Source organism: Sander lucioperca, chromosome 10, assembly GCF_008315115.2.
Source record: "Sander lucioperca isolate FBNREF2018 chromosome 10, SLUC_FBN_1.2, whole genome shotgun sequence".
In the NCBI taxonomy this organism is placed as follows: domain Eukaryota; kingdom Metazoa; phylum Chordata; class Actinopteri; order Perciformes; family Percidae; genus Sander; species Sander lucioperca.
Genome location: NC_050182.1, coordinates 23,077,905 through 23,096,526, shown reverse-complemented (window position 1 = coordinate 23,096,526; position 18,622 = coordinate 23,077,905). Strand labels below are relative to the sequence as shown.

The 18,622-nt window shown below is 40.9% G+C and overlaps 1 non-coding gene across 1 annotated transcript; it reads left to right on the top strand.

Annotated features, from left to right (window-relative positions):
* Positions 1 to 5,487: 5,487 nt before the first annotated feature.
* Positions 5,488 to 5,594, top strand: LOC116066686. The gene has a single exon (XR_004109024.1). It is a non-coding gene; the product is annotated as a U6 spliceosomal RNA (small nuclear RNA).
* The last annotated feature ends 13,028 nt before the right edge of the window (positions 5,595 to 18,622 follow it).

Sequence of the window (18,622 nt, the reverse complement as noted above, 5' to 3'; positions counted from 1 at the left end):
CACATTGTAAACTAAACTCCAACACTGATTTTCAAAATACAATAATTTACAAACACAATACACTATGTCCACCAAAACAATGCAAACATGTCTCAAAATCAAATAATTCTTCCAAAACATTAACACATGTTCTCTTCCAACAGGAACATTTAGTCAATCACTACACAATGTCATACAAAACACTAACATCAGATGGAATTACAGAAACTGCATTATTTGATATGTGTCCGGTCTGCCCTTATATAATAGACAATAGTATATTGTATCGATCATAGATTGTGTTTTGGACTGCAGTTTCTCTTGAAGCCTCTCTACATTTTTGTTTTGTTGGGTTTTTTTTTTTTTTTTTTTTTTTTTTTACCAGAACCTCAACACCTGAGTGTGTTTCCTAGAAGGGAATCAGCTGTGATTGATCTATTTGCATAACTTCAATCAGCTGTTTCTCAATAAATGCATGTATAAAATGCAGGGGATATATTTGTGTTTCAATTTACAATATGATCAGCTGCAAACTTTGACTTTAGCCTTTACTGTAAGTTAGGTTGAGAACACAATGTTATCTGTTCTGACATACAGTGTGAAAGCATTTGTAAATTTGTCAATACTAATAATCCATTGTTTTGGTCTTGGTGGAGCTTGTGTGCAGTGAATCCACTGTGTTGTGCAGGTTGTGGTTAAAGCCGTGGGATAAGTGTGTAGAGTTTTGAAAACTGTGTTCAAGCAATGAAAAACAAACTAGAGTTTGGTCCACATGAACTGCTGCTGTGCAGACTGTCGTTAGAGTTTTGCACATGTTACTGCAGTTGTGCCCACTGTCATCTAGCAATCGAAAAAAAACTGTAATAATTCAACAATCATTTATAGTAGTTTTTTGTGTCAGGATGTCTGTATCACACCTAAATATGGTCATAAATAATAATACAAAGCTCAACAAAAGTCTCTGGAAAACTTCCAGAAAGATTCTGCTGACATCCACACTTAATGTTGGGCCTGGGCAATTAAGATTGGGAACATATGATGGCCATTTGAAAGTATGATCTAAAGCCACGATAGTGGAGCTGTGTGTCTGTACATAGGAATAGAGCTTTGACTTTCTGCCCGAACCCGAATGGGCAGAGCCGGGCTGTAATTTCTTGTTCGGTCAGTTCGGGTTGTCGTGAATTTCCTGGTGTTTTTGTTTTGTTTTGATAACTATTCTGACACGCATGGACAAAAAAGCGGATTTGGACAGAAACAGTGCAGGTTCATAGAGGATCGGGCCTGAATTTTTAGACCCAATCATATTATCTAGGCACCATGAATGTCTGTACCAAATTGTATCAAATATATCAATATATTTCAATGAATAAGTATTACAGTAACCTGCTGGTGGCAGTGGAGGAAAAGTCAGGAATTAGGATTCATTAGGATTCATCCTCTGGGGACCATAAATATCAAACTGGGTAATCAAACAAGACTTTGTTTGTTGAGTTGTTTCAGTCTCAAGCAAAGTGGTAGATGCGACATTGACATCCATTAAGTCATATGACTAGCATGGCTAAAAACGACAACATTGACTGGACACAAACCATGGTCTCAGGTGTCAAAGTGGCACACTTAGTGGGGCGGCCTCTAGCTCACCCAGTAAGAGCGTTTGTAGAGTCCTGCAGCGACGCAGGGTTAAAATCCGACCTGCTGCCCTTTGCTGCGTGTCATCCCCCATCTCTCTCCCCCTTTAATATCTATCTACTTTCGAATAAAGGGAAAAGCCCCAAAAAATAATCTTTAAAAAGAAAAAAGTGACACACTTAGTACGCCATCCACCCCATCCTCCAACAACAACGTCATGGGGGTTCTGCCTTTACCTCGACAGGAGGACGATACATACAGTAGGTTGGCTTAACCTTCTTGAACAGGGTGAGGTTTTACAGACTAATTTTTGTCCAGGACCCTGTATTTACAGGGTTGCATAAGCCTAAAGTGCATGGGCTTTGTCTCACCTCACAGAGGAACATGTAATCCTTCAACTAATGTTAAAACCTAAAAATCCCCAGCTTTGATATTTTCACATGACATGCGCACACACGTGCACACACGCGCGCGCACACACACACACACACACACACACACACACACACACACACACACACACACACACACACAGACACACACACGTCTACCTTGCAAATGATGATACAGTAAAACAAGCTCAATTTTGAAAAAAACTTTGATCAGAGGATTGGTGTGTGTGTGTGTGTGTGTGTTTGTGTGTATCTGTCCTGGAGTCTGGGTGAAAATGAGACGGCTTTATATCAACACACACACACACACACACACACACACACACACACACACACACACACACACACACACACACCACTGCACTCCTTGCCAATCGTCCCCCTATCCGCCTATATTACAAAATATGATTTATAGCCCTTAAATACAGCCATGAGTTGCTTTAATAAGTCAGGGAGCTTATAAAGAGGGGCATGTGATTAAGAGCAGATCCCTGATCCGTTTGGGTCAATGAGGAGCATATAATATGGTTTGGGAGGCGGGGGGCGGGGGGTGGGGAGACAGGACAGATGTCAGAGGTCTTGAAGGTATGGCCCTCGGATCTTATGGGCTGTTGGACACAATCCAGCCAGCGCTGTGGCTTTCTGAGCTTTGCAATCATCCTCCTTTGTGGGAGAAGATATTGCAAAATAGAAAAGGAATTCTCCTTTTTAATCTCTGTTGTACAATTAGAGTGGTGGTATTTATCTCCTGGTGTAATGAACAGAGACGTAGAATAATGTGCAGGGTTAGAGATTTCAACTAGACCGCTGAGAAATAACTAAAACCTCTCGGCCCCTCCTGACTGAGCTCTTTAAAAACTCAGGTTGTTTTACTCTTAAACAATTACAAACGCACCGCGTGATATGATCCAGGCTACGCTTGCACTAATTGTGGCATTTTAGTCAAAGGGTGGGGTCTCTGGGATCCTCTGTGAGGCTAGAAGCACACACACACACACACACACACACACACACACACACACACACACACACACACACACACACACACACACACGTATGCGTTTATCCCTCCCTCTGCTCTGTACCTACAGGGAACAGCGTCAAGTTCTGGCTTCAGTCACAGAGCTTGACCAAAACTAAGGACAGTGACCAACCTGTGCTGCCTGTGTTGTATGTAGACAAACACAAGTACAGATCTGAGGGCTTGATCTTCGGCAGTCACGCCCTAAGTAAGGAATGGGCTATAAAAGGTCCATCATTGAGAGAATGGGAGGGTATGCAGTAGCCTCTAATTGGCTCTGGTAGACCTGCAACATTTTCTGAAGGACTAGCTCTTTACGTTTACATAACACTTAACAAACTTATATTCAGCTACATTATGCATTGTGGTCAATTAGTATGTCTATGACTGCACATTAGGCCAACATTATTCTCTGAGGTAAAACCTGGCGCCTATACATTACCCACAATGCAACTTGACGACTACCGATAGTTAGGGTTGGGTACTGAGACCCGGTGCTGCACCAGTGCCTTAACGACCGGTATCTACCGGACCGAATAGGAACACAGATTTCGGTGCCTCATTTCGGTGCCACTTAAATGCCTGCACTGCTCTCTGATGCTCCGAAACGGACGAGGCAACAGAAACATTGCGGCATGTTACGCTTGTTAACATGGACATTACACTTACACAGCAGGTAACGTTAACATTAGCCAACCATTAGCTAGTAACTGGGTTAAACGCGGTTAAAATGCTGACAGCAAAACGGTGTAAAGTGTGACTGTATTTCATTGTAGAGGATTCCAACAGCGGGACGTCCAACAGTCTGCAGTTAAAGACACAAACTAGCTGCACTATATGGCCACTGCCTGCCGTTGTCTGAAAAACAACACAGACGGGACAAGGGTGAATTTACTTGAAACTGGTAGGCCTCGTGGTGCATTCAAAGGTATTGTAAAACACCCATTTCCATCTAGTGGTTGTTTTTGTCGTTTACGAGCGATTTACTGGTGAAATAAATACATTTTTAATAAATCATTTAAATTTGACCATATGGCCTTAGCGATAAACAAGCTGTTCTTTAATGTCGCCTACTGTGGTTTTGTGATCCTTTTTTAAAAATATTTTTTTAAAGTATCGGTTCAGGCACCGTTTAGGCACGGCACTGTTTTAAAAGTATTGTACTAGCATCGGAAAAATTCCAAACGATACCCGACCCTACCGAGGGTTTGGTCGAAGATTGTGGTGCGTTATTCTAGTTGCAGCTAATGCCTCAAGTGGGACAGCTAACATTGGCAGGTAGCATCTCTTGTGAATATCGGACAAGCTGCTTAATATAGCTGGTCTGTCAATGATCTCTGGTAGCAATGGGTAGTTCTTCCCCATCAGCTATCTAGTGGAGCTTTACCACAGCTCTCAGAAGGTACAGTATGTCAACAGAAGCTAATCTAGGAATGCTTCAGCTAATATGTGTACAAACGCATCACCAAGGGACACAACAAATGTGAACCATAACAGTGCCTGAAATGGGCCAGTACTCACCAGTACCGGTGAGTACACTTACTTCTAATTGTTATTAACAGTATTATTAATAGGCTGATATTTATACCAAAACAGGCTATAGAGTGCTAAACATAAGTGAATACACCCATGCTAAAGTTGACTAAAAAGAGGAATAAAAAAATCATCTTTTGGAAATGTATCTTAGTGCCTAAATTAAAAAATGAGGAAAAATCCAACCTTTAAGGACATTGTAATCGGTATTGTAAATAAAGAAATGTTCTTCTTCTAGTAAGTCTACCCCTATGTTAAATTCCCATAGAGGCAGGCAGATTTTTATTTTTAAAGGCTAGTTATTTCATGATAACCATACCTAGAGATTGGCATGGTTTTATTTCAGTTAGCCTAATAGCTGGTTTGATTTGAATTGAGAGATGATTTTATGGAAAGTACCCCATGCCAATCTCTAGGTATGGTGAAGGGTATGTGATGATGTGGGGCTATTTTAATTCCAAAGGCCAAGGGAACTTTACCAGGATGCATAGTATCCTGGATCCATGAAATAACTGGCCTTTAAAAATAAAAATCTGCCTGCCTCTATGGAAATTTAACATAGGGGTGTACTTACTTATGCCCCCTGTATTTTAAGGAAGAACATTTATTTATTTCCGATACATTATTCATTCACAAAGAAAATTGGTATCCTTAAAGGTTGGATTTTTCCTCATTTTTTTAAATTAAGGCATTAAGATCAATTTCCAAAAGATGATTTTTGAATCCTCTTTTAAGTCAACTTTAGCATGGTTGTATTCACTTATGCTTAGCACTGTATAGCATGATTTATTTGGAGAAACCAAACTAGAAACTAAGTTAAATCAAACATTCAGCACCCCCAGATAGCTCGAATGGAGTGATCCTTTGTTTCATAACCACATTTTCAGACACTGTGACTGTGAGATTAGTAGTCAAATCAGCTCCACTTGCTGCTTGCTCAGGCAGGCAGTACATATGAAAAATTAGAATGGATACAGAGAAGATTAGCATGGCCCCTGCGATAGGATTACACGCACATTCGTGAATCAGGCTCCTTAGATCGATGGAATAGTCGACCTACAAGATATAGTATGAATAAAGGGAGTAAATATATCCAAAACACATGTAATGACCGTGCCATGCAACTGCTGAATTAGGGTACTGGCACTTTTTTGGGACCAATTCAGACACTGAACAATAATAATTAAATGTGGCAGAAGGAGGTTTAGCTAATCATGACAGGATCAGTGGGCCCTTGTTCACTAGCTTGCTGAGTAAATTACTAAAGTGAGTTATAAACTAAAAGTAGTGAAAAGGAAAACTTGAATTATGTGAAAATCTTTAACATGATTACCATGGGGCAAAATAAAACGCCTTCATTGCACTACTCTTTTACCCTGGATGCTCTGTCCTAGTTTAGCTGAGTCTCAGACTGTCCCTGCAGCTCAGCGGTGGAGCTGGGGAAGCCATTAGCATCCAAGAGACTTTAACAGAGACGTCCCTGCAGCTCAGAGGACCGCTGCAGTCCAGGCTCTGATTTGGAGTCGACTGAGGCGTGTGGCAAGCAGGCAAGGTCTCATCATCACCACCACTCCCTCACTCACTCACAGCCTCTCTCTCTCTCTCTCTCTCTGTGTGGTCCAAAGTGTTGACCCTCTGCTGGAAGAGGAGGACAGGGTCCCAATCCAACTAACTCTGTCAGCGAGGCGATGTATTTTCTGTATGTGCAAAAGGAAGAGAGAGAGGTGAGACAGAGAGAAAGAGGGAGCCTGTCCTCACTCTGACTAGTGTCTGCTCACTGCTAACCTCCCCAGGTCCTGCATTGCCTCATCCTATATGAGCTCAAAATGGGCTGGGACCCATGTGTCAGGGGTCGCACTGTGGGGACTAGGCTTGGCCCGAAAGCCTGGGAAACGTGTAGATATTTGGCCATATACATTGTAAGCTGCCAAGAGCAAATGCTGCATGCATGCTTGTGCACAAACATGGAAATAGGCATACACTCCATTTAAAACACATGGCTTAGGAAGTGGGTGTATAACTGTGAAAAAAGGGAGTAGGGACCTGTTGTAGGTAAACAGGTTGGGCGCATCGTGGTTGGGGAAATCCCCCTGCAGGATCCCATCCCCCTGTTGTATTTCCACCACACACACACCTCACAAATCATAGCAGCTTCTCACCAAAGTCCACATTCCTCAAGATTCAACTTCATGAGAAACATATGGCTGACGTGAATCACATTATTCCTGATTAAGTGAGTATTGGGGAAAAGCATCCATAATAAACATTTTGGGTATTCCACATGAATTCATTCAATTGCTCTACGGCGCATTGTACAGTGAAAATGACGCCCTAGCACAGGTAATGTACTCGGGCGGGGTTTTACATTTCCTGTCATGGGATCAATATACAATCTTCCAAAGATGGTGAGATAAATGCAAACATAACTCTAACAAGGTACTCTTTTTTCAAAGAGTGGAAGAAAGAGAGCTTCTGTCATTTGCAATGAACAAAGAGCTTTTATACAAACATAAAAATGAAACAAATTATAAACCTAGAGACATACAGTAGTTACAGTGTCCGAACTGAACAGTGGGCAAGAGGAAGGGTAACCACCAAAAAAGAGAGGGCTCAGTAGGTTCACTACAAAGCAAAGTGCAAAGCAAAGGTAAGTTACATTGTAATGTACGTCACTCAACCAAAATGACAAATAAGGATGAAGATGGAATATAGATCATCCCTTAAGTTGACAATGTACCCAAAGTAATCTTTTTAATGTCAAACGTGTAAACACATTGTAGTTTTGTCCTTCTCAGACAGCATGTACATGTTCCAAACACTCATATTTTTCCTACAGTGTGTCTAAATACACGATTTTCTTTCATAAGATATTAATTGAAAAGCAGTTACTTTGCAGCGTATTTGCTTAAAGGTCCAGTGTGTAACGTGCTTAGTTGTTCATTATCAAAATCTGTGTTGCCCGTTCACAAACTTGTCCTTTTTCATGAATATTTACCACCATCATCAATTCCAAGTATTCCTTTTGGCTTGACATTTTACATTTGCATTCGCATGAACTGGGGTAGATGCTCCATATTCATGCTTCATCTTGAACTACGTTAGCCGTTAAGGGACATACAGGACATACTGCTCCACCTTTTGCGTTTTCGCTGTCACATGATAAACTCACAGGTGCTGCTAATGCTGCTAATGGGTATCGTAGCTTCCCGGCCCCGGCAAGTTTGAAGAAGGAAACATGGAGGACCACACGTATTAAAAATCCATATTTTAGGAACAGGAGTCTTCTTCTTCGCCCAGAAAAAGAAAAAGGATATTGAAAAGAGCAAGAGACCGTCTTTTTGAAGAGTGAAGGCTACCGTAGCTGTAATACGTACTTTGAACTGCGTGGCGCGATAGAGTTGATTGCGATATATGATCTCAACGCTAGATGGGAGAAATTCCTACACATTGGACCTTTAAAAAAATGACATAAAGATTATGAAATTAAAATACACATACATTTATTGCAAGCACCTGTCCATTCTGTACCAATATAAAATGTTTGTCAACTGCTCTGAAGTTATAATTATACAAAACCTATTACTAAAAGTAAGACAAATGTATTTCGTTGCGCATTACCTGTGTTGTTAAACTCAGACGAAACAGAAGTTATTGTACTTGGCCCCAAACACCTGAATGAAATTAATAATCTTAAAATATAGTTTCTTTATGCGGCATTGCCCTGGCCTCCAACACCACCCTAGGGAATCTCTACATTATCTTTGATCAGGATATGTCCTTTAATTCCCACATAAAACAAACTTCAAGGACTGCCTTTTTTCACCTACATAACATTGCAAAAATCAGGCACACCCTCTCAAAAAGGTGCAGAAAAACTAGTCCATGGATTTGTTATTTCTAGGCTGGATTATTGCAAATCCTTATTATGAGGTTGCTCCAATAAGTCCCTTAAGATTCCACAGTTGATCCAGAATGCTGCAGTGCATGTACACACAAGAACTAGAAAATTAGATAATATATCCCCCGTGTTGGCTTATCTGCATTGGATCCCTGTAAAATCCAGAATGCAGGGTTACTTGTGGTTCCAAGAGTCTCCAAAAGTAGAATGGGACCAGTTACCAAGCTCTTCTCCTCTCACATTTAAGAGTAAGCATAAAGGAAAAGTTAATGCAGCTAGTGATGATAACGCATTACCCAACACATTACTACCCAATGCTTGTAATTCACTCCATTCGCCTCGCAGTCTTTACCTGAGTTAAAAGGTGAGTACTTGTGCTTTGACTTGTCAGAAATGAATCACAGAGATTCAATAGTGTCAGGGATGAGGGCGCAGCCAGTCTGTTTGGGCCTGTGGGGACGTAGTTGAAGGCTTGCAGAGTCATTACACGAAGAAGAGAGTGGCGTGTAAGTGATTGCATGTCATTTGGTCATTGAACGCACTCTGCCCTCCAATTCACACCATCCCACAATCAGCTGAGAACACAGATGAAAGGGACGAGACAGTGACAACACAGCAGAGAGAGAAAAAGAATGTATAGCAAGAAAACACAGACAGGAAAAACAAAATTGCCGCGGCAAACATTGGCGGAGGATAATTAGAGGGCAGGATCTTGTCATGCCATGCGATTACTCAATTCCTGTGATATCCCTGAGAAGCTCCAGCCTGCCTGCTCTATAATCTAAAGCTCGGCCCAAAGGACACTGCAAAGGAAGAAGAAGGCATAGGAGACAGACAATTGCATATGGTCATCAGTAAATCATGACCATAAGAGCATTTCGGGAGGTGTTTTTTCCTCATATTCACATTCACACCTTCTTCTATCACCACAGGAAATAGAGTATAAGGTGTTTAGTGTCTAAGATATAAAATACTTATCGCTGCAATCTTCAAAAGAGATTACCAGAGTTAAATTAAGCCAACATATAACAAAATGATACAAACCAAAAATCAGTGCATGAGTCATATTGCCTGAGGGAGTATGAAACTTTATTAAGAGCCCCGTAAACTCGGGGCATCTAAATTACACCTTTGATTATTAATTGCCCAAAAAGAAGCCATCTATTACTGAAACCACGTCATCCTGTTGTTGGCAGAACAGCCAGCCAGTGATTCAGAATGGTGAAGCACAGGAATCTACTCTGGCAAATTAAACAGAGGGCAGGAAGAGTGTGAAGCACGTATAGAGGAAACCATTGAACAGCCTGCAGCCATACAGAATGGGAGATGTGGTGACATAATATTCACTGCAAAATGTCCCAGAATTATCAAATGAGAGTGTTTTTTCTCACAATATTATCTATGTTACAGTGGACAGCATCTGTTTCAAGCAGTGGTGGAATGTAACTAAGTGCATTTACTCAAGTACTGTACTTACAGTAAGTACAAATATGAGGTACTTGTACTTTCCTTGAGTCTTCTTGTAGTCTCCGCTACATTTCAGAGAGAAACATTGTACTTTTTACTCCACTACACTCAACACATTTACCATTACAGTTTATAAAATACAATGTTTTGTTATATACATTTTTATAAATTATAAATTACCCAACAATATAACGGCCTACAAGTCCAGCTGAAATGATTAGACCATTAAACACACAACTGTTTGGATCGTTTCCAGTTTCTAAAATGTGAGGGTTTTTCTCAGCCTGGTCTCACAGAATTCCGTGAAATGATCACGAACTGTTAACAGCGCATTACGTAGGGGCCACACGGAATTTGCACACATTCCTTCCCACCACCACGGAAAACAATAGCCAAAGTAAAGTCAATGAGAAGATGACGTAGCATAAAGAGCAACAACGGTAGCGAGTAGTATGAAAGCCCGAAAATCTGCATAGGGAGGTTGGGTGGGGTGGAGGATGGGTCAAACAACACAGGACTTTCACCCAGGAGACTGGGGATCGTGTCCCATGTGTCAGGATTCCTAAACCAACCGTCCCGTTCTTCTTTTCCTAAACCCAACCCGTTCTTCTTTTCCTAAACCCAACCCGTTCTTCTTTTCCTAAACTCAACCTGTCCGCTGTATACGGCCGTCCTGTTCTTCTTTTCCTAAACGTAAACCGTTGTTGTCCCACCCACCCACGACCTTTTCCTTAACTTAAGGGGCCATGTTCATTTCACGGAATTCTTCCGTGGGCCCATCACGGAATTTTTGCCGATTTCGTGACACTGCCACAGATTTAGAGTTAAGGGGCCGTGTTCATTTCACGGAGATCAGGTTGGTTTTTCTGGATTGAGTACTTTTACTTTCAATACTTTGAGTAGATTTTATTTATTTATTCATTTTATTTTTTAGGGACCAAATTTAGGGTACAAATTTTAACATAAATGTTGCCATTTGATGCATTGTACCAGAGTTAGCCTTAGGCTAATTTACATCTGCAGTCCCTAGGCAGGGCACAATATAAATGCAACAGTAAAAACACTTTAACTGAAAAAGGTTCCTGATGACACTTACATACTTGTAACATTTTCAATGCAGGACTTTTACTTGTAACAGAGTATTTTTACAGTGTGATATTAGTACTTTTGTCACTTCATACATTTAAGGTGGTAGCCAGTGGCTGATATGATGATCTTGATGAAGTTTTTTTTAATATTGAGTAATGCATACAAGTGGACTTATAAGACACCACAAAATAACGGAGAATTCCAGTTTATTCTATTCTAGTTTGAGTCTGAGTTGTATTCTTATAGTGTTGGACAGTCTTTCAGTCAGTTATGATAATATTGTGCTTACTAAAGTATTGCTGAGACCTTGAAACGCAGCGTCAAGTGCAACACGTGAGTAACACTAAGTGAGCACACCACATCGAGCACATTGTCCTTTGTGAATCCTTTTGCATTACCCTGCATATTTGCAATTGAGCATGTCCACAATTGTATTGTGTGGTTTACCTTAAATTGTGACATATGTACATTTAAAAAAAAATGTTTTAGCCTTAAGAGTAGTCACATTGCATTGTTTTGAATGTATATGACAAATTCAAAATGTTGGTAATTATCCCGTATTGAACAGGGAAACTGTGTAAGGCTAAATCTGAGGGTTTGCATTGTTACTACATCTTAGCAACAAACTTGGTGAATACAATGTTATTACGCCGTTAATAGTGTATTATGATATGCCATGATGTGCCATCCGGCCCCTGCAGCTCATTCAGAACGCAGCAGCTTGACTTGTTTTCAACCTCCCCAAGTTCTCTCACACTACACCGCTCCTCCGCTCTCTTCACTGGTTACCAGTTGCTGCCCGCATCCACTTCAAGACACTTGCATACAGGCCCACGAACGGATCAGCCCCAGCATACATCCAGGACATGGTCAAACCCTATACCCCAACCAGCCCACTCCACTCTGCATCAGCCAACCTGCTTGCTGCCCCCTCACAGCGAGGGAGAACTAATCACTCAACGAAATCCCGACTGTTTGCTGTCCTGGCTCCTAAATGGTGGAATGAGCTCCCTTTTGACATCAGGATGGCTGAAAGCCTACACATCTTCCACCGAAGGCTAAAAACACGTCTCTTCCGACTACACCTCGGATAAACATAAAAAAAATATATATATATATATATATATATATATATATATATATATATATATATATATATATATATATATATATACTTCTTGAAGCTGCACTTTCATATGGCTCTTTGTAGTTTCACTTATTTAAAGCTAATGTACTTGCACTTACTACTTGTTGTCTGGAGTTTGAACATCCTGGGTTGAAAGCACTTAATTGTAAGTCGCTTTGGATAAAAGGGTCAGCTAAATGACATGTAATGTAATGTAAAATAAGACTTAAACTTAAAGTAATCGAAATTAAACAACTAGAATATTTCAGGGTTTGTCGGTTCATTTCATGAAAGACTGAGATGTTACTGTACTGTGCTTTGTTTTTGAAAAAACTAAATGCCAGCAAACTGATTTATAAATCAGTTGAGACCTGGGGTGTTTTTGTATGTAACAGAGAGAACAAATAAAGAAAGAAATTCAAACAGGGCCTCTGCTAGTTCACCCGTGACGGCCTTTTATATAAATCTGCTGGTTTGATCAAAAACTTTTCAACCTCAGTCGATTAATTAGCACTTTCCCTGAGTAGCTGCATCCGCTCCGTCTGCCTGGAGATTTATGCCTGAAAGAGGGAAAGACAGTGAGGGAAAGCACTCTCTGATTTCAGAATCTCTTTTTTTTTTCTTTTCCCCTTCCTCTTCCTCCTCTCAAACCCAATCCCGCCTCCCATTACCCTCCTACTGCCGCCCAGAACAGCGCTGATCTATGAAAACATACAAACATGACACTGAGCCTATGATAAACACCAGGTCTGTATTTGGGGAGGAGAGGAAATCAACTCCAGTTCAGGATGTGACCACTACCTCTGCCCAGATCAATCATACTCCAGCAGACCTGCATGTGGGGGGCAACCATATCAGTACAGGGGGGTTGGGAGGTGTGCACGCACACACACACACACACACACACACACACACACACACACACACACACACACACACACACACACACAAACAAAAGCTCTGGTAGTCTCTGTGCACACATGGGCACAGCACACACAAAGTTAACAAGTCTCCCAGGCAGGCAGGTAAAGAATGAAGCCGCTGCAACTGGATTCCAGGGCCGCGGTGCTGGGTTTACACTTTCAACTCCCCCTTCCTTATCTCCCAGATTAGCTCGATAAGAGAATTATGAAGCCAGGCGGACATCTAAAGCTTCCTGGGGGGTCAACGGTGTGATGAGAGACAGCCCGGGAGGGGAGACCAGTGCCTCTGAAACGTTTAACCCTCCCAACAACATACATGCACGCACACATGTGCACGTATATGCCCAGAGCAACACCCCAGGGCTCAAAGTATTCATTGCTCCATCATTCCTTCTCCCCTTTATCAGAAAGAGAAGGAGCGGGAAACAAAGGAGGAGGGAAGTAAAGGAAGGGGGTGAGTACAGATAGCCTTGCTTCTGTGACTTCCTTCCTGTGCATTCCAAGTTTTGTGACCCTCTTTCAAGGACAAAGAGCTGGAACTCACTTCCCTCCTTCTTCTCAAAATTCAGGGAGAAAAAATGAAAGTTTCTCTCCGAGTTGCAGGAAGTAAAGAACGATAAATTATGGAGGTCAGGAAGTCACCTGGTCACAGGAGCGACTCAGCACTGTGCAGGTACAAACATCTGGGTATGGAATGTCCATGAAAAGTTTGCAACAGTGGGAGTAGAATAACCTTGTGCTTGTGCTACAGTTGTTATTTTTATTTTATTTACATTTCTCAGCGTTTAAAGGACATATATAAGTGAGCAGAATGAACTGCAATATTTCTTTCTGCCAAAGAGCAACCTTTGAATGGAAAAAACTTATAAAATTCACTTTATGCTTTTCACATCAATTTTCTCAAAGGTTGGATGTCAGCACCAGCAAAGAGAGCGAATGTGGCCCTGCTTGTAGCTGCGTTACCACACAATACTAATGTAACTTAGACAAAATAAAAAAATAAGAGAAGGCTAAATGTTCTAAAGAAGAACAATTTCAGTTGTAAACACTAAAAGGCTTCAAGTGTCTTTTTAGAAGATCATGTAACATGTTGAATGGGAATTGGAGTTTAAGTTGGTTGGAGTTGATGCGCAAAAATAGTTTAGTGTCAGTTGACGTGTAGGCAGCGAAAGCAGTGGAATCGTCAGTTTAAGCGTAATTTGAAGAGTAGGAGATGAAAGTTGAAATGTCGGTCAAACTGTAAACGATGAAGGCGATTAAAATGTCAGTTGGAGCAGAAAAGGTTTGAGGTGTGAGATAGTTAATGGTTAATTCAATTCAATTCAATTCAATTTTATTTATACTATCAAATTATAACAAGAGTTATCTCAGAACACTTTACAGATAGAGTAGGTCTAGATCACACTCTATAATTTACAAAGACCCAACAATTCCAGTAATTCCCTGTCAGTCACGCAAGAAGTGACAGCAGGTGACATTTTAAACTAATTTGGGGAATAGTAAATAAATGCAAGTAAGGTTCATCGTGTTGGGCTACCGACTGTATCAAGTTACAGTAGATTTTTTATAGTTTTATACCAGATTGAAAGGAATGGAATCAAGTGTTTGTCTTGAAAGTATGGAATCAAACTTAATGTCTATAAAGGGTCAGCAATAATGTTAAGGATTTGGAAAGTCGGTTAATTATGGGATTTGTAGTCAAGGGCCTATGCAAAACCACATACACAATTAGTGCAGAATGCATCTGCTGTATTGAAGAAAAAACAGTTCACCTCTGCAAGATGCTTTACAACAGTGGTTCCCAACCTTGTTTGCCTCGTGACTATGGTTGGGTACCGAAACCCTCCGCAAACCGGTAGGAATCGGACCGGATTAGAACGCAAATTTCGGTTCCACTTAATGTGTCAACTGAAATATTTTCTTTTTATAGTTAACACTATACTCGACAGCAGCTAACGTTAGCCTACCGCTAGCTAGTAGCTGGATTAAACACGATTACAATGCTGACAGCTAACACTAAACTGTATAAAGTGTGACTGTACTTCACTGTAGAGGATTCCAACACCAGGATGTAACAATCTGCAGCTGCTGTTGTCGGAAAAACACAGACACTTGTTCAATGAAACTGGTAATTTACAGCCTCGTGGTGCATTCAAAGTTGTTGTTAAAGGCCCTTTTCCCATCTGGTGGTTGTTTTTGTCATTCAACAGCTATTTACTAGTGACCAAAAGTCCCACTTTAGCACCGGTATCCAAACCAACCAATACTCAACCCTAATATTGACTCTAGATTCAATTGTGTGACTAGATTAAAAATATAATAAACAAATACAAATCTTAAAATCAATTTAATGTAATTGTCTTTGCATTCATTTGATTCCCAATCAAGATCCACTGGTAAGAATTGCTTTCCATTGTTAATATATACTTAAAAACAGTTCTGAAATGCAAAATAATAGAATTTTAATCATGTGATAAAACATGCGATTAATCGCGATTAACTATAGAAATTAAATGATTAATCGCGATTAAGAAAATGTAATCGTTTGACAGCCCTAATATTAACCATTCACTTTTCAGTTTCTCAAAAATCGGTATCTTTTTAAAAATGCCGGCATCAGAATCGTAAAAATCCAAACGATACTCAACCCTAATTGGGACCCCTTAAAATGAGCTATTGTCTACCAGCGACCCCCATCACGTTACATTGTGTCAATGTGTTGTGAGCAGTTCCAGAGCAGAGTGCTATTTTTCTGCCCAGATTTTTTTAAATCAAATAACTTTTAGAGGCCTAAAGCAGTAAAAGTATCCAGTTTTTACAAGAAATATGCAACATTTAAATAAATGTCAGAAAAAAATTAACTAAACTAAAAAACAATGTTGGGCGGACAATGGCGTAATTTCCACTGGGGATGGGGGGGGGGCTGTCTGCATCACTTTTACACTTTTCAATGTCTGACTTTTACTACGATCTCTCTAAACACTGTCCTCATACTGTATTGTTAAGCCACCACATGTCCAGATGAGAGAAGATCTGAGTTGATGAAAAAAGAAGGTTCATACACACATCTGAGTTTTTATCCATGCACTCAATGCAAGGAGCTTCAACCAGCAGCAGTGAGTGTTTCACAGGCTTTTTCTCCCTGGGTTCCATCTCTCAGACATACAGGCTAGTGAAGGTTGTTGGGGCTGTATAGAGCCTGAAAGGAATACCAGACCTAAGACACTACTCAGGGCTTATTTACACTTAATATCGCATAACAAAAAAGATGCTAAAATTAAACATAAGTCAAAGACAAGATCATAAAGCACAGTGCTCGTAAAGATGCCAATTATATCATTATATCATATCAAGTATCAGTTCTGAATTTCGGAATTACTGGAATTGTTGGGTCCTTGTATATTATAGAGTGTGGTCTAGACCTACTCTATCTGTAAAGTGTCTTGAGATAACTCTTCTTATGATTTGATACTATAAATAAAATTGAATTGAATTGAATTCTGTAAAGGAAACTAGAAATTATTTAGGATAGCATAGCATTTTTTGGTATACTACTACCATGATTATGAAAAGCACAATAACCAATTTTATCTTACTTTATGAGCTAGATTATTTAAATGCATATAAATGGAGATAATAAATATCAGATGTAGAATGTAAATAGCATATACTGTAAGTTTGGTGTTTTTTTCTACCACACAGCACTACAACGTGTCCTGCAGAGTTGGCAGAAGGGAGTCTGTGCCCTCAGCCATCACACATCCTCCCTTGGGCGAACACCTACCTGATGCCAGAACCTAAGAGTTGTAAAGAGGCTTTAAAGGAACAACAAGCACTACTCCACCCTTAGCCCAACCCCTCTCCGCGTTTCCCCCGCATCTCAAAACCGGCAGGTCTCGGCGTCCATCCATCCCATGATTCATTCTCCAGCTCTGTCATCTGTGACTGGTGACGCACCCTGCTGCCCGGGGCATAATGAAACCTCTTACAGAGATTGCAGCTGCACCGACACCCTTCACCATCTGATCCTGTGCTCTGGTATCATCTTCATCTCTCAACTGTGCAGAAGTGCCCCTCTGGACCCCTTAATGGCAACCTTGTTCACACGTATGCCCTCACCCTTGGCTCAGACCAGCCAACCTCTCATGCCATGCTAATTTAATCCAAAAACACTTCCTATAGCAGCCTGTTAATGTCAAAGTGGATTTCCTCTGCGTTCTCCGTAACCCAGAAAAGAGCACCACCCTGCCACTTTGCCAGGAACCTTCCTCGGTTTAGTGTTTCCCAACAAACGGCAAATATGCTTCAAAACCAATAAACCTACCCCTGATATTTATTAGGCTGTTATTTAAGAATTCCCTCCCTACTCCACGCCAAATGGAGACGCAAATGCATGCATGCATGCAAGTGTATGCACACACGCACACACACACACACACGCAGGTGGTCACACACCTTTCGTCAGACATATTAGTAATTCTAATGAGGAGCAGAAGATTAAAGAGTTGCGTTGTCTTGGGTGTTACAGTACCCGTCTAGTTTTACCATGAGGACCAGAGGTCAAGAAGAGGAACACGGAGGGAGGAAATTGAGAACATTTCTTGATTAAAGGCCTCTGGAACAGCTAACCTTTGACTGCACACAGACTTGTCAGTGCTCTGACTGCATATGCTGCCAGGCCTGGGTCATTTTTTTGTGTGCTAGAGACCTTCAATAGCACCTGGAAAGAAAAGAGGATAAAGGGGGATATTCAGGGAGTCACATTGCTCGCCCAAACATCTGGGGACAAACTGGTAAAATCAGCAGCCAGCTTGGCAGCAGCAGTTATTGTTTGGCTCACATAACTGTGTAGAATGACATCGGCATCTACAGACTCCTCTGTGTTTGTATGGAAATAACAGGCACACATTGAGCATTACATTCCCTCCTTCATATCCCTGTTGATGCTTTCAGAGTTTGTTCATTTTTTTTGGTTGTGGCTTAATGTAATGTAAAAAAAAAAGAATACATATCCTAAGGAGTACATCATTAGACTTACATCAAAATATATTAAAAGGTTAAAACACTGTGAATTTAAGTCTAGATTTTAATCTTGCTTTAAGCTGGCCGAAATGTTAAAAAACAATTTCCATTCTGGAAATCCTTTTCCATTTTCCATTCGACTTTATGAGGCGCATCGCCACCTTTTCCTCTCATTCAATCAAGCCACTGTCTCCTCAAGTCCCCAGACCCCACAACTCTCTTACCCCCACCCAGCAGTTGGCTTATCAATCCTCCCTCAGCTCCGTCACCAATCTCTCAGTGAAAATCTCCTTTTTTATGCCAGTTGTTTCCTCGACTGCCAGCGTGTTTGCTAAGAACCTGCAAAAGCTCCTCCTTTCCTGCCGGGTTAGTCGGAGGCTAATTAAACTGTCTTGGTCAGTCATAAGACACCCTGAGACAGAGAGAGAGAGAGAGAGAGAGAGAGAGAGAGAGAGAGAGAGAGAGAGAAAGAGAGAGAGGGGAGCGGGGGCTGGGGGGTAGCAGGGTCACAGCTCAGAACAGGCTCAGTCGGAACTTACTGGC